The 5,531-nt window shown below is 57.1% G+C and overlaps 1 protein-coding gene across 5 annotated transcripts in view; it reads left to right on the top strand.

Annotated features, from left to right (window-relative positions):
- Window positions 1–1,916: 1,916 nt before the first annotated feature.
- CAMKK2 (calcium/calmodulin dependent protein kinase kinase 2) overlaps window positions 1,917–5,531 on the top strand; it is a 64,416-nt gene continuing 60,801 nt past the window's right edge. For 4 of the 5 annotated variants that reach the window (XM_032242137.1, XM_032242148.1, XM_032242125.1 and 1 more), the window contains exon 1: window positions 1,917–2,031. The gene's annotated coding sequence lies outside the window, so the exon portion shown is untranslated. The remainder of the gene's footprint in view (window positions 2,032–5,531) is intronic. The other variant, XM_032242115.1, reaches the window with a different exon arrangement.

Genomic DNA, 5,531 nt, shown 5'->3' with positions numbered 1-5,531 from the left:
TTTGAGACAGAGTCTCTTCAGGCGCCAGGCTGGGGTGCAGTGGCACAATCTCGGCTCACTGCAACCTCTGCCTCCTGTGCTCAAGCAATTCTCCTGCCTCATCCTCCGGAGTAGCTGGGACTACAGGCGCGCGCCACCACACCCAGCTAATTTTTGTATTTTTAGTGGAGACGGGGTTTCACCATGTTGGCCAGGATGGTCTGGATCTCTTGACCTCGTGATCCACCCACTCCGGTCTCCTAAAGTGCTGGGATTACAGGCATGAGCCACCGGTACTGGCTAATTTTTGTATTTTTGATAGAGATGGGGCTTCACCATGCTGGCCAGGCTAGTCTTCAACTCCTGGCCTCAAGTGATCTGCCTTCCTAGGCCTCCCAAAGTGCTGGGGTTACAGGTGTGAGCCACTGCGCCCGGCCTCAGGCTTTTACCATTTACAACAAATGTATGTATGTTGAGTAACATCAGAAGAGGTGGATGGCCAAGTGCGTTGGCTGTAATCCCAGTATTTTGGGAGGCAGAGGCAGGAGGATCCCCTGAGCCCAGGAATTCAAGATCAGCCTAGGCAACATAGGGAGAACGCTGTTCTCTACAAAAAATAGAAAAAATTAGCCGGGTGTGGTGGCATGTGCCTGTAGTCCCAGCTACTAAGGAGGCTGAGGCTAGAGGATCACCTGAGCCTGGGGAGGTCGAGGTGGCAGCGAGCCGTGATCCTGCCACTGCACTCCAGCCTGGACAACACAGAGAGAGCCTGTCTCCAAAAAAAGGGATTGGGGTGAGGGTAGGGGTGGGGGTGAGGGTGGCGGTGGGAGTGGGGGTAGGAGTGGAAGTGATCTTTTCATTGGCTCACTGCATGTGAGTGACCCTACAGCCTAGAAATACCAGAGAGGCTCATTGGAACGGGCTGGAAATCCACCCAGTTGACCAAAGGGCTTTGAAACTTTTATTGATTTGGAGGCTGACTCTCCTCTGAACTCAATTCCCTTTTGGCCGTTTGGCAGGGTCAACGAGACATTCCCTGGGTCGTTCCACGCGGCAGGAATTCAGGGAGCTCTCTACGTCTTCGTTTCCCCTCTCCCCCGCACAGTGCTGTTATCCAGCGGGGGGACCCAACGCACACTTAAGGCTCCAGCAAAGTCGGTGCCAAAAAGGGGAGAATGGGAAGAATATGCTCTATCTCACAAAAAGCATCCAAGTAGTCGTCTGGAAAAGCCAGAACTTCAATGGTGCATCCAGGCGGGCTGGGGATGGGAGAGGAACGCTTTCCTCCAGCCCTTAGGGCCGGCCCTGAGCAAGTGGTCAGTCGGGAGGTGGCTGCCGAAAGGGGCTCCCCCGAGTCGGTGGTGGCCCGAAAATTAGGCCGCATCCACCGCCCGGCGCCTAGCGCAGGGGCAGCAGCCGGGTCGCGAGGGGGTGCTCCGGGTGTTCCCGCTGGCTTGGGGAACTTTCCTAGGATCGGCCTGGCGGCGCCCTGCAATCCCCGCATTTGGCTAAACAAAGCGAGCGCTGCCGGAGCGGCCCGCTCGAGGGCGCCGCGGGAAGAACCTGGGCAGGTGCGCGCCGCTGGCGAGCGAGGACAAAGTTACGGCGCCCCCTCCCGCACTCTGCGCCCCGCCAGGCTCTCCCCGCCGCCGCCTCGGATCCTCGCGGCCGGGCCTCCCTTCCCCCGCTCTTCGCCTCCTCCTTTCTTCTCCCTGCCCGCCGCCTCGCCACTACTTTAGTCTTCGCAGGCTCTCGCCACCCCACTCCTCCCCGTCACGGGGTCGAGCGGGCGAGGGCGCGCAGGGGGCGGTGCGCGGCGGGCGCGGGCGGTTCCGCGCTCGGGTTTCCCGCGGCCGTGGCCAATCCCCGCGCTGCCCGGGGCGGCGTCGCGCCCCAGCGGAGCCGGGCGGCTCCTCCTGCCCCCGCCCCCCGCGCGCCCGCCACCCGGGGAGAGGAGAGGAGCGCGCGGCCGCGCAGAGCAAGCTGAGTTGAGTCGAGCCGAGCCGAGCCGGGGGCGCAGAGCGCGAGAGGCAGCGGCGGCGCGGAGCCCAGGTGAGCTGGCGGTAGTCGGGCCCAGGGCTGGGGACGCAGCCGCCGCGGCGCCGGGCGCCGGCTCCTTTTCCCTCTCAAGGCGGGGGACCGCCTTCTGCATGACACACAAAGCCCCGAAGCTGGCCTGGGGCTCCTAACGCCGAGGGACCCCACGTGCGCCACCCCACGCCCCGCCACGTGGAGGGACACGGTCCCCGACACCCCTTCCCCCGCGTCCTCAGGGCGCTCTGGGCCTCGGGATGGCCTCCTCAGCTGGGCCGCGCCCTGTCCGGGTGGCAGGGGCGGTCCTGGAGTTTGGAACCGCTGCCACTGGGGGCCGGGGCCGTCAGGGTTCGTGGAGGCGGCCGAGGCCCATCCCCTCGCGTTTGACAGGTGGGGAAACCTGGAGCGCTCCCGGGAAGAGAGGACCAGCGGACTTCGGGCACCCCCACGCCGCAGCCTGCCTATCTCGGGGCAAACCCAGGCCCTAGTGGCTTGGACACCAGGAGGCAGGACCCTAGGCCAGCAGTTGCGGGGACCTAGGGGACCTTTGGCTGTCTTCGGTCTGCCCTTTAACCACCCCCACCGCACCTCCTTTCTCAGCCGGAGCCTCACAGGCTTGGTCCTTCTGACCTAAATTCACCTCGGGGCTGCAGTATGCTGTGAATGCAGAGAGGTGTCCGCCTGACTCTCAGGGACGCTGGACCCAGCCCCTCTCAGCATTGGGGCTCGGTGCCTGGGGTGCCACCCCACCCAGCCTTGAGCTTTTCCTGGGTTTCCCCCAGCCCCTGCACTGCCCAGTTGAGGAAGTGGGGTGCTTCCACAGCTCTGCCAGCCGGCCCCCCGGCCGCTCTCACTTGGTGCCCCTCCTATCTCCCTCAGAAGGTTGAGGGGGAGGGATGGAGCTTTGGGGAGGGCATCTCAGTGCCATCAGCAAGAGAGGGGTACCTGGCCTCCACATGGGACCTGCAGTGTCCATCTTCCTAAAGGCAACTTTTACCTTCCCCAGCCTGGTGTTGGGAGTCCCCACGCAGGGGACAGAAACTTCAGGTGCCCTAGAGCTGTGCTGCCGTTAACCACTCCCCTCCCCTAGCTCTGCCTCCAGAGGAGAGAGAAGAGGATGGCTTTATGTCCCCATAAGCTCCTTTGTTCCTTGGAGGAGGCGGGGGCTGCAGTAAGGGGAGGGCTTTGGGGGAGTCAGCCGCCCTCTTCCCTAATCACCCCACAAAAACGTGCAGTTTCAGAATAAATAGTGTGCAGGACACGCAAATGCAGCTTTAGGGTGAGCCCCAGATCCCCTTCCAGACTGCGGCTCGTATACCGTTCCTGTGGAGGAAGCAGGCATTGTGATGAGGACGCGAAACACATTTTTGTAATGAAGAGTAACAACCATAATTTGATGAGCCCCTAACTTGGATAATAATAACACTTACTTGTTTTTTTATTTATTGAGAGTGAGTCTCGCTCTGTTGCCCAGGCTGGAGTGTAGCGGCATGATCTCGGCTCCCGGGTTCAAGCGATTCTCATGCCTCAGACTTCCCAGTAGCTGGGACTACAGGCACCCGCCGCCACGCCTGGCTAATTTTTGTATTTTTAGTAGAGACAGGGTTTCTCCACGTTGGCCAGGCTGGTTTTGAACTTCTGACCTCAAGCGATCCACTTACCTCAGCCTCCCAAAGTGCTGGGATTATAGGCATGAGCCACCTGCCAGCCCTAGACAATAATAATAACAATGTTAACAACTAACATCTATTGAGTTCTTGCTGTGTGCCAGATTCTGTACTGTTTTGCGTGCATTATCTCATTTAATGCCTACCAAATCCTACAAAGCAGGGAATTTTAGCCCTATTGTAGAGATTAGGAGATTGAGGTTTAGAGAAATCCTGCAGTGTTGCTAGGATTTAGCCCCATTTTATGGAAGGGCTCAGAGAAGTTGAGCAACTTGCCCAGGGTCACACAGCCAATGCAGGCATGTCAGGCCTTAGAACCTTTGTGCTTTGCCACCTGTTCTAGAGCAGAGGCCCTTGCAAGGCTGCCCTCAGCTACTTGAGGAGCCCAGGTGCTTGTTTGGTTTTCTCACTAAATCACTGTTTGCCGATGCAGCTCTATGCAGGGTCTGTAGTACTGCCCGTCCTGAGACTTGCCTAGTGGGCTGGCAAATATAGTCACTAATAACCACGCACTAGTTCTCATGGGGGTGGCCCCACCCTCCTGACAAGGATTTGGAAAAGTGTGTTTGGTTGTCAAAATGATGCTAAGTCCGTCACTGTGAATGCATAAACTCTTCAAAAAAAAATGATGCTAAGCACTCTTGGCTTTTAGCGGGCAGGACCCAGGGATGCCCGCTAAAGTGTCCAGGGCCACGACATAAAGCATCACCCTGCTCAAATGCCAGAAGCGCCACTGCTGAAGAAAAACATAAGAAATGAGTCCTGTTGCAATGGTAGGAGCAGAGGGCATTGAGGGTTCTGGAGAAATCTCAGGCTGGTGTGAATCTGGAGGCCCCCTGAAGGAGGTGTCATTTGTGCAGAGCCTTTAAGGATGGGCCAGAAATCAGAGATTGGGTGGGAGTAGGAGGGGAAGGGCATAGGGCGGAATGACCTAGCAGAGGGAACTTTGTACAGTAGAAGGGGGTTTCCTCTTTGAGAACCTCATCCTAGATGGAAGATGAGTGGCCAGACACCACTCTCAGGGGAAAGGACCGGGCCAAGTGGGGTAGGCCAAGCGTGTTTTGAAGGCATTTTGGCCCCAATTTTTTTTTTTTTTTTTTTTGAGACGGAGTTTCACTCTTGTTAACCAGGCTAGAGTGCAACGGCGCGATCTCGGCTCACTGCAACCTCCACCTCCTGGGTTCAAGCAATTTTTCTGCCTCAGCCTCCTGAGTAGCTGGGATTACAGGCATGCGCCACTATGCCCAGCTAATTTTTTGTATTTTTAGTAGAGACGGGGTTTCACTATGTTGACCAGGATGGTCTCTATCTCTTGACCTCGTGATCCACCCGCCTCTGCCTCCCAAAGTGCTGGGATTATAGGCTGGCCCAAATTTTAACATGGGCCACAGAATCACCATTATTCTATCAACTCATTGTATGGAAGGGCTCAGAGAGGCTGAGTAATTTGCAGAGGGTCACCTGTGACCTTCCCTCCTCAGCATGCTTTCTTCTTGTTGTTATGGCAAACGTTTCATTTCCTGATCCTGGGGATTTGGGGCAAATGATATTTCAGATTTTCCTTTAAATCAGAGCATCTTATATTGCTTTTTGTTTGTTTTGTTTTTTTGAGATGGATTTTCGCTCTTGTGTCCCAAGCTGGAGTACAATGGCACGATCTTGGCTCACTGCAACCTCCACCTCCCAGGTTCAAGCGATTCTTCTGCCTCAGCCTCCAGAGCAGCTGGCGTTACAGGCGCATGCTACCACGCCTGGCTAATTTTTTGTATTTTTAGTAGACACACGGTTTCACCATGTTGGCCAGGCTGGTCTCGAACTCCTGACCTCAGGTGATCCTCCTGCCTCGGCCTC

Source organism: Sapajus apella, unplaced genomic scaffold, assembly GCF_009761245.1.
Source record: "Sapajus apella isolate SASKATOON/1434 unplaced genomic scaffold, GSC_monkey_1.0 scaffold2, whole genome shotgun sequence".
In the NCBI taxonomy this organism is placed as follows: domain Eukaryota; kingdom Metazoa; phylum Chordata; class Mammalia; order Primates; family Cebidae; genus Sapajus; species Sapajus apella.
The sequence above is the reverse complement of the archived record's forward strand: the minus strand, read 5'-3'. Positions and strand labels throughout refer to the sequence as shown.